Source organism: Vitis riparia, chromosome 11 (assembly GCF_004353265.1).
Source record: "Vitis riparia cultivar Riparia Gloire de Montpellier isolate 1030 chromosome 11, EGFV_Vit.rip_1.0, whole genome shotgun sequence".
Classification (NCBI taxonomy): Eukaryota; Viridiplantae; Streptophyta; class Magnoliopsida; order Vitales; family Vitaceae; genus Vitis; species Vitis riparia.
The window spans coordinates 13575739-13587494 of record NC_048441.1 but is presented as its reverse complement, the minus strand read 5'-3'; the positions used below and the strand labels follow the sequence as shown (position 1 = coordinate 13587494).

The 11756-nt window shown below is 27.6% G+C and overlaps 1 pseudogene; it reads right to left on the bottom strand.

Annotated features, from left to right (window-relative positions):
- Positions 1 to 415: 415 nt before the first annotated feature.
- On the bottom strand, positions 416 to 11200 carry LOC117924776 (annotated as a pseudogene).
- Between the last annotated feature and the right edge of the window lie 556 nt (positions 11201 to 11756).

Genomic DNA, 11756 nt, shown 5'->3' with positions numbered 1-11756 from the left:
GATGGGTAACTAGAGTGAGCCCAAGATGATCCCCATTGTGAAGAAACTAAGGGCTTTTGGAATCATCTGAAGTGGAGGATTGAGAAGTGCTAACCACCATGCGATTGCCATTGGAACCACCACGAGCCATGCGTTAGGGAGAGAAGAACTAGATACGCTCTGATGCCATATTAGAAAAACTCAGAGAAGAAAACTCTGTATATTAAATTTATTCTCACTCCCAAAAAAGAGACAAGTTTACATTATATGAAGCTGAAGCCAAATTCTGTTATTAACAGATTTTTCAGCTCACTATTTATTGAAAAGAAACAAAAAAAAATGTCTTCTGTTATTCTCATATGAATACTACTATTAATACCAAAAGCACCCCAACAATTCTTAATACGGAGGATACGAAGGCAATGAGAATCGAGAATCATATTTTTGTTGATTCAAGTGGTATCAGCCCTTTCAGAAAGCACTCAAAGTTGAAATAAGCATAATTTTTCACATTTCTATATAATCTTGGCCTTTTCTCGTCAATCAAGCCATCCACTGGTCCGATTTTCTTGTCTGGCTAAGGTTCATTAAACATAGCCACTGATATCCTCATCCTTTCTGAGTTGCTTACAACCCTGTGTATGTCGCTCTTGAATATTCCATTACTCATTATCTGCATAAATTCATATAAAAACCAATTACAATGCTCAGTTGTCCATTGCTTTCTTCTAAGCTAGGCATGCTATGCTGATTAATTCAGGGCACATGTAAAAGGAAAAGTTTGTTTATGTCTCTAATAACCCACAGAACTGCAGAATTGCATGTGGCCTGAAGGGTCAGTATGTTGGGGTTCTATGGGCACCATGTGACTGCAACCCCCAGAGAAGGAGGTGGGAGGCAGCTATAAATCCTAGTACCAGTGTAGACCCTCAATTTTGTCCTTTTAGCACATGTCTTTAAAATTCGTTTTCAATGCTCCACAATAGTTCCTTGGTGGCCCAGTACTACTCACCACTTACCTATTTCTGAGTCACCTTGGAGACTTTGGTTGAGGGATTATTTGATCCCTTATTGTGACCCTTGGCAGCCCTAACTTAGACTTAGGCTTTTCTTGTTTTTTTTAGGATAGCTTTTAGATACACTTGGCCCATTAGGCACCACCCTAGGCCCACTTAGTCTCATCATAGGCCCGTTTAGGCACACTTGGCCCATTTGGATATTTTTAGTGTGACTCGTATGACTTGCATGGTTACATGGCTTTTGGGCTCGGCTTTTGTTTATTGGTTTATTTTTATTTTATTTTATTTTATTATTTATTTATTTATTTATTTATTTTTAGTTTTAGTTTTATGATTATCATTCACTTTTTATTGGTTATCTTCCTCTTTATATTATTTTCCTTAACTTATTTATTATTTATTATTTATTTATTTATTTTTACCGTTTCCTAATTTATTTACTTGCTTATCCATTCATTCAATTATTTAACTTCAAAAATTTCATGTTTTTGCAAGGAAACTTACTATTGGAGTTTAAGGAAGATGGGACTCTCTTTGGAAGGTTTTGGAGAGGAATTTGAAATTGGGAAGATTGCTTTTGAATTGGAAGATTTAAAAAAAGATAAGGAGAAAAGAAGAGAGAAAATAGGAGATTTCGCCTTTTTTAAGGAGATTTAGGTTTTAGGAAAAAAAGGATATATATACATGAGAGAGGAAGAAAAGACGGAAGTTTTTTTTTTTTTTTTATTGTGGGAGGAGATTATTTTTTTTGAGAGAACACACAAGAGAGAATTTTCGGAGCAAAGGGTCGTGATATTCTTTTTGAAATAGAGAGGAACAGAGGATTTTCTAGGAGGAGCTACCTTAACGCATCAAAGACGGATTTTTTCCATAACACAGGTTAGTTTTTGAAAGAGTTTTAATTTTTTTTTTATATATCTTTTTTTTCTTTTTTTTTCTTTTTAATTACAATTTAATTTAGTATTAATTTATTTGTTAGTTTGGCTTGAATGAGTTTGTGTGTTTTAATTTTGATTCATTATATTAGAAAAAAAAGAATGATTTGATCCCTATTTAATTTTGATTGATTGCATCAGATTGAAAACATTTGAGTTTTATTTATTCATTTATTCATGCATTTGCTACTCTTTTAATTACTTGTATTTCATTTATTTATTTATTGATAAAGTTGATCCCATATTTGAAAGTTCATATTTTTAGTATTCTTTGATTTAATGTGATTCATTTTAATTAGTTTAGATACTTTTATAATTTTAGTTCGTTAATAAAATTGATTCTATATTAAAAGTTCATGTCTTTAGTTTACTTTTGATCTAGTTTAATTCATCTATTTAATTCAAATACATTTATAGTTTTAGTTCATTGATAAAATTGATTTTATGTTTGAAAGTTTGCGTTTTTAGGTTGCTTTAATTTAATTTGATTCATTATAGTTAGTTTAGATATTTTTTATTGTTTAGTTCATTAATAGAATTGTCCCCATGTTTGAAAGTTTCAGTTTTTTTTTTAGTTTGCTTTGATTTAATAATTTGTATTCATTATTTTAGGTGTTTTTATAGTTTTAGTTTATTAATAAAATTGATCCCATGTTTGGAAGTTCATATTTTTAGTATTCTTTGATTAATGTGATTCATTTTAATTAGTTTAGATACTTTTATAATTTTAGTTCGTTAATAAAATTAATTCTATATTAAAAGTTCATGTCTTTAGTTTACTTTTGATTTAGTTTAATTCATCTATTTAGTTCAAATACATTTATAGTTTTAGTTCATTGATAAAATTGATTTTATGTTTGAAAGTTTGCGTTTTTAGGTTGCTTTAATTTAATTTGATTCATTATAGTTAGTTTAGATATTTTTTATAGTTTAGTTCATTAATAGAATTGTTCCCATGTTTGAAAGTTTCAGTTTTTTTTTTAGTTTGCTTTGATTTAATAATTTGTATTCATTATTTTAGGTGTTTTTATAGTTTTAGTTTATTAATAAAATTGATCCCATGTTTGGAAGTTCATATTTTTAGTATTCTTTGATTTAATGTGATTCATTTTAATTAGTTTAGATACTTTTATAATTTTAGTTCGTTAATAAAATTGATTCTATATTAAAAGTTCACGTCTTTAGTTTACTTTTGATTTAGTTTAATTCATCTATTTAATTCAAATACATTTATAGTTTTAGTTCATTGATAAAATTGATTTTATGTTTGAAAGTTTGCGTTTTTAGGTTGCTTTAATTTAATTTGATTTATTATAGTTAGCTTAGATATTTTTTATAGTTTAGTTCATTAATAGAATTGTTCCCATGTTTGAAAGTTTCAGTTTTTTTTTTTTTTAGTTTGCTTTGATTTAATAATTTGTATTCATTATTTTAGGTGTTTTTATAGTTTTAGTTTATTAATAAAATTGATCCCATGTTTGGAAGTTTATATTTTTAGTATTCTTTGATTTAATGTGATTCATTTTAATTAGTTTAGATACTTTTATAGTTTTAGTTCATTAATAAAATTGATTCTATATTAAAAGTTCATGTCTTTAGTTTACTTTTTATTTAATTTAATTCATCTATTTAGTTCAAATACATTTATAGTTTTAGTTCATTGATAAAATTGATTTTATGTTTGAAAGTTTGCGTTTTTAGGTTACTTTAATTTAATTTAATTCATTATAGATAGTTTAGATATTTTTTATAGTTTAGTTCATTAATAAAATTGATCCCATGTTGAAAGTTTCAGTTTTTTTTTTTTTTTAGTTTGCTTTGATTTAATAATTTATATTCATTATTTTAGGTGTTTTTATAGTTTTAGTTTATTAATAAAATTGATTTCATGTTTGGAAGTTCATATTTTTAGTATTATTTGATTTAATTTGGTTCCTTTTATTTAGTTTATGTGTTTTTATAGTTTTATTTATTTATTGATAAAATTGATTCTTTATTTAAAAGTTCATGTTTTTAGTGTACTTTGATTTAATTTAATTCATCTATTTAGTTTAGACACTTGTATAATTTTTGGTTCATCAATAAAATTAATCCTATGCTTGAAAGTACATATCTTTAGTTTGCTTTGATTTAGTTTGGCTCATTATAATTAACTTAAGCACTTTTATAATTGTAGTTCATTAGAAAAATTAATTCTATGTTTGAAAGTTCACGTTTTTAGTTTAATTTAGTCAAACTTGTTTTAATTAGTTTAGGTACTTCTATAATTTTAGTTCCTTACTTGAATTGATCTTTTTTTAGTTTTTGATTCAAAATCATTAATGTTAGATCCTGATCACCCTCATCTTAACTTATTGCTTTTAAAATCCTAGTGATTAATTCATGAATTGATACTCTGTTAGTTTGTCTAATTTAGAATGCCTTGCCCGTTGCTTTAGTGATCCTTCATTTAATTTGATTTTCTTTTTTTGAGGCTTTTGGAAACTCATGAAGATTAGCCTCTATTCTCACCTTCAATTTTCTTGGTTGTCAAAAATTCTACTTTGTGATATTGTTCTCTTTTGTTTTGCTTGGTATTTTGATTCATACACTTTATTGCTTTCAAATTAATTTCTTTATTTTTTTTTAAAATATAACACTATTCTCAAAATCTCATTTTCTTTAAAAATCCATTTCAAAAATTCATTTAGAGTTCTTAGAATCAAAATCTCATTTTTTTAAAAAAATAATGTGCAATCTTGTTTTGATCGGTTCACATCTTTCAAATGAAATTACGGTTTTGAATGAAACACGAATCAAAGCTTGTGGTCCCAAATAAATGGGATAGTTCTAAGCTAAATTCGTGTATATCGATTGGGGAATTGGTGAAACCCCTACATAAGAAAATCTTTTCAAAATTTATTTTTGTTGCCACATTTGACACTTGTTGAAATCACGTCTATCTATTTTTTAGGAATTATATACAAGATGTATGTGATAATTGATGATTCTGTATACTTTGATCACTTTTGCTATGCTAATTAGATAACGAGCATGCTAGGATTTCTATATTTTATTATTTATTATCTAACCCCTTACAACTTGAGGAAGCACGTTACAATTATCTATGCTATCCAAGTATGTCCTCTATCACCTGCTTTCTGAATTATGTGAATATGCTCGTCATTGTGAAATAATGCTTATGTCTAAATAATGCTTATGTCTGAATTATGTGAACACTCAAGCATTATTTAGACATAATCATGTATTGTCACAATGACGAAGCCAGTATTCACATATTCTAGAAAGCAGGTGATAGAGGACTATACCTGGATAGCATAAGAGTAAATTTGTACAGTGCTTCCTCAAGTTGTAAGGGGTTAGATTAACAAATAATAAAATATAGAAATCCTAGCTATGCTCTAGGTTTATCGTAATTAGCATAGCAAAAGTAGATCAAAGTATACCAGAATCATCAATTATCACATACATCTTGTATATAAATCCTAAAAAATAGATAACGATGATTTCAACAAGGTGTCAAATGTGGGCAACAAAAAATGAAATTTTGGAAACAGGATTTTCTCTTATGTAAGGGGATTTCACCAATTCCCAAATCGATATAAAACACGAATTTAGCTTAGAACTATCCATTTATTTGGGACCACAAGCTTTGATTCGTGTTCATTCAAAACCGTAATTTCATTTGAAAGATGTGAACCGATCAAAACAAGGTTGCACATTATTTTTAAAAAAAATGAGATTTTGATTCTAAGACTCTAAATGAATTTTGAAATGGATTTTTAAAGAAAATGAGATTTTGAGAATAGTGTTATATTTTAAAAAAAATAAAGAAATTAATTTGAAAGCAATAAAGTGTATGAATCAAAATACCAAGCAAAACAAAAGAGAACAATATCACAAAGTAGAATTTTGACAACCAAGAAATTGAAGGTGAGAATAGAGGCTAATCTTCATGAGTTTCCAAAAGCCTCAAAAAAAGAAAATCAAATTAAATGAAGGATCACTAAAGCAACGGGCAAGGCATTCTAAATTAGACAAACTAACAGAGTATCAATTCATGAATAACCGCTAGGATTTTAAAAGCAATAAGTTAAGATGAGGGTGATCAGGATCTAACATTAATGATTTTGAATCAAAAACTAAAAAAAGATCAATTCAGGTAAGGAACTAAAATTATAGAAGTACCTAAACTAATTAAAACAAGTTTGACTAAATTAAACTAAAACGTGAACTTTCAAACATAGAATTAATTTTTCTAATGAACTACAATTATAAAAGTGCTTAAGTTAATTATAATGAGCCAAACTAAATCAAAGCAAACTAAGATATGTACTTTCAAGCATAGGATTAATTTATTGATGAACCAAAAATTATAAAAGTGTCTAAACTAAATAGATGAATTAAATTAAATCAAAGTACACAAAAAACATGAACTTTTAAATAAAGAATCAATTTTATCAATAAATAAATAAAACTATAAAAACACATAAACTAAATAAAAGGAACCAAATTAAATCAAATAATACTAAAAATATGAACTTCCAAACATGAGATCAATTTTATTAATAAACTAAAACTATAAAAACACCTAAAATAATGAATATAAATTATTAAATCAAAGCAAACTAAAAAAAAACTGAAACTTTCAAACATGGGATCAATTTTATTAATGAACTAAACTATAAAAAATATCTAAACTAACTATAATGAATCAAATTAAATTAAAGTAACCTAAAAACGCAAACTTTCAAACATAAAATCAATTTTATCAATGAATTAAAACTATAAATGTATTTGAACTAAATAGATGAATTAAACTAAATCAAAAGTAAACTAAAGACATGAACTTTTAATATAGAATCAATTTTATTAATGAACTAAAACTATAAAAGTATCTAAACTAATTAAAATGAATCACATTAAATCAAAGAATACTAAAAATATGAACTTCCAAACATGGGATCAATTTTATTAATAAACTAAAACTATAAAAACACCTAAATAATGAATACAAATTATTAAATCAAAGCAAACTAAAAAAAAAAACTGAAACTTTCAAACATGGGAACAATTCTATTAATGAACTAAACTATAAAAAATATCTAAACTAACTATAATAAATCAAATTAAATTAAAGCAACCTAAAAACACAAACTTTCAAACATAAAATCAATTTTATCAATGAACTAAAACTATAAATGTATTTGAACTAAATAGATGAATTAAACTAAATAAAAAGTAAACTAAAGACATGAACTTTTAATATAGAATCAATTTTATTAACGAACTAAAATTATAAAAGTATCTAAACTAATTAAAATGAATCACATTAAATAAAAGAATACTAAAAATATGAACTTCCAAACATGAGATCAATTTCATTAATAAACTAAAACTATAAAAACACCTAAAATAATGAATATAAATTATTAAATCAAAGCAAACTAAAAAAAAAAACTGAAACTTTCAAACATGGGATCAATTTTATTAATGAACTAAACTATAAAAAATATCTAAACTAACTATAATGAATCAAATTAAATTAAAGTAACCTAAAAACGCAAACTTTCAAACATAAAATCAATTTTATCAATGAACTAAAACTATAAATGTATTTGAACTAAATAGATGAATTAAACTAAATCAAAAGTAAACTAAAGACATGAACTTTTAATATAGAATCAATTTTATTAATGAACTAAAACTATAAAAGTATCTAAACTAATTAAAATGAATCACATTAAATCAAAGAATACTAAAAATATGAACTTCCAAACATGAGATCAATTTTATTAATAAACTAAAACTATAAAAACACCTAAAATAATGAATACAAATTATTAAATCAAAGCAAACTAAAAAAAAAAACTGAAACTTTCAAACATGGGAACAATTCTATTAATGAACTAAACTATAAAAAATATCTAAACTAACTATAATAAATCAAATTAAATTAAAGCAACCTAAAAACGCAAACTTTCAAACATAAAATCAATTTTATCAATGAACTAAAACTATAAATGTATTTGAACTAAATAGATGAATTAAACTAAATCAAAAGTAAACTAAAGACATGAACTTTTAATATAGAATCAATTTTATTAACGAACTAAAATTATAAAAGTATCTAAACTAATTAAAATGAATCACATTAAATAAAAGAATACTAAAAATATGAACTTCCAAACATGGGATCAATTTTATTAATAAACTAAAACTATAAAAACATCTAAAATAATGAATACAAATTATTAAATCAAAGCAAACTAAAAAAAAACTGAAACTTTCAAACATGGGGACAATTCTATTAATGAACTAAACTATAAAAAAATATCTAAACTAACTATAATGAATCAAATTAAATTAAAGCAACCTAAAAACGCAAACTTTCAAACATAAAATCAATTTTATCAATGAACTAAAACTATAAATATATTTGAATTAAATAGATGAATTAAACTAGATCAAAAGTAAACTAAAGACATGAACTTTTAATATAGAATCAATTTTATTAACGAACTAAAATTATACAAGTATCTAAACTAATTAAAATAAATCACATTAAATCAAAGAATACTAAAAATATGAACTTTCAAATATGGGATCAACTTTATCAATAAATAAATAAATGAAATACAAGTAATTAAAAGAGTAGCAAATGCATGAATAAATGAATAAATAAAACTCAAATGTTTTCAATCTGATGCAATCAATCAAAATTAAATAGGGATCAAATCATTCTTTTTTTTTCTAATATAATGAATCAAAATTAAAACACACAAACTCATTCAAGCCAAACTAACAAATAAATTAATACTAAATTAAATTGGAATTAAAAAGAAAAAAAGAAAAAAAAAGATATATAATAAAAAAAAATGAAAACTCTTTCAAAAACTAACCTGTGTTATGGAAAAAATCCGTCTTTGATGCGTTAAGGTAGCTCATCCTAGAAAATCCTCTGTTCCTCTCTATTTCAAAAAGAATATCACGACCCTTTGCTCCGAAAATTCTCTCTTGCGTGTTCTCTCAAAAAAAAAATAATCTCCTCCCACAATAAAAAAAAAAACTTCCGTCTTTTCTTCCTCTCTCACGTATATATATCCCCTTTTTCCTAAAACCTAAATCTCCTTAAAAAAGGCGAAATCTCCTATTTTCTCTCTTCTTTTCTCCTTATCCTTTTTTAAATCTTTCAATTCAAAAGCAATCTTCCCAATTTCAAATTCCTTTCCAAAACCTTCCAAAGAGAGTCCCATCTTCCTTAAATTCCAATAGTAAGTTTCCTTGCAAAAACATGAAATTTTTGAAGTTAAATAATTGAATGAACGGATAAACAAGTAAATAAATTAGGAAACGGTAAAAATAAATAAATAAATAAATAAATAAATAAAAATAAATAATAAATAAGTTAAGGAAAATAATATAAAGAGGAAGATAACCAATAAAAAGTGAATGATAATCATAAAACTAAAACTAAAAATAAATAAATAAATAAAAATAATAAAATGAAATAAAATAAAAATAAACCAATAAACAAAAGTCGAGCCCAAAAGTCATGTAACCATGCAAGTCATACGAGTCACACTAAAAATATCCAAATGGGCCAAGTGTGCCTAAACGGGCCTATGATGAGACTAAGTGGGCCTAGGGTGGTGCCTAATGGGCCAAGTGTATCTAAAAGCTATCCTAAAAAAAAACAAGAAAAGCCTAAGTCTAAGTTAGGGCTGCCAAGGGTCACAATAAGGGATCAAATAATCCCTCAACCAAAGTCTCCAAGGTGACTCAGAAATAGGTAAGTGGTGAGTAGTACTGGGCCACCATGGAACTATTGTGGAGCATTGAAAACGAATTTTAAAGACATGTGCTAAAGGGACAAAATTGAGGGTCTACAACCAGGTTTTTATTTTGGAGACAAATTAGAAGTACAAATGGGTTTTAAGCAAATCTGGCATTCCACTATGATATATTTCCGAAATTTTGCGTTGAATCAAAGAATATTCCTAGTTTCTGTCTTATATTTTATTCAGTAGTTGCTATATATGTTAGCTAAACAAGGCCAAGAAAATCCTTCTCAGGTGGAATAGTTTTTTGGGCCATGCCAAATAGACAGAGATATATATACCTGCATCTGATCCCCAAGGTTGACAACAAGAGCATGGGGAATTACAGGAATCCTAAACCATTTATCATCTTTGAAGACTTGAAGACCTTCTACTTCTTTGTTTTGGAGAAGGACAGTGATTCCTGATCCATCTGAATGAGGTTTAAAACCAAGAACCAGATCAGGCCTTGGACAACTCAGATAGAAATTAAACCTTGTCTGCATCACTGCCCGCTCTCCAAATTGACTGGAGAAGCTATTCTCTTCCAGATTCAATGACATTGCCATGGCCTTGAAGAGAACATCCATTATAATCTTTACCTTTGCGCCATATTCATCCAAGACCTCTCTGCAAGAAAAATAAACCAAAGTCCATGATCAATATAAGAGAAAAGCTTCCATCATTCAAAATTAAGTAAAAGTACCTAAATTCATTTGGGTTTTCGGGCCAAAGTTGAAGCTTTCTTTGATCCACTGGTTGTAGCCTGAGGAGCAAGCGATATGACCAGTCGAGCACTTGATTCTCTGAAAGAATAGGCTCATCCCCATAACCTTCGATGCCATCAGTCGCCCTGGAGTACTTTTGTTTCTCTTCCACCGGAAGTGCAAAGAATTGCTTCCCAACTTCCCGTACTTTATCTAGGAATGAACTAGAAATCCCATGGCCTACCGCCTGAGACTCAGAAGCAAATTCCAAGTAGTTTGTGAGTGCTCATGCAAATGAAAGGCAGGCATGACAAGGAATTAAGCACCAAATTGACTAATTTCTTTATATAAAAATAAATGGGCCCAATTGCTAGACATAAATTCTACCAAACTGAGGGTTTTGATTATGCCAATAACTGTCGCCCTATAAAAAATATTCATATTTCTTATAAAGATTTCGAGTATGCAGAAACCAAAACCTGAAAGCAGCCCCATGAAGTGAGAGCTGATTTAAGTTTCTGTAGCTCTTCTTCTCCTCCTTTTGAAGATAGCGACAAAGAGGAGGAGAGGAGACTGATGTCGATGATGGGAATTGGATCTTATGGGAGAAAAGAATCCATAGGCTGGATACTGTTTTCTTTAAGAAAGTATTGTGGGGGTGGCTCATTCCCATTCATAGACATTTCTTGAACACTCTGGCCAAGTGGTGATACGACGGCGGCAACTGGACTCCCGGCCATGTTGCTCGTTGGCAGGGTACGCAAGAGATGATAAACTCGATAACATGGTGTTGCATATATATATATGGAAATATGCAGAACCATATAGCTATGTCCAGTACTGGACGTTTGGTGAGAGGTGACGAGGCCTTAATCAGAGCTTGCTGGGACTCTCCAGTTGAATAAGAGCGTTAGCATGTGACGAGCCTTTTTTTTTTGTTTTTTTTCATTCTCTTCCTTTCTTTAATTTCTTTCTATATATGTGATTGAAAACATGACAAAGTGTTTTTAGTCTTTCTCCTACTTGAAAGATAAAAATTTTAAATGTTACAGATATTAAAAATATTTCTTAAAATCACTACTAAATGTATCCAGATATCTTAACTTTTTCAAATAAAACACTCTTTCTATTTCAGATGTATATAGAAATTTGATGAACGCTACCATCGGATACAAAATGAAGGTGCATGCTTACCTTGTGTGCTTACACCACACTTCCATTTTTGGATATATAATACAAGACCTACACAAGAAGTTTGAAAAAAATTCCATCCCTATGCACAACTTCAAAACATCT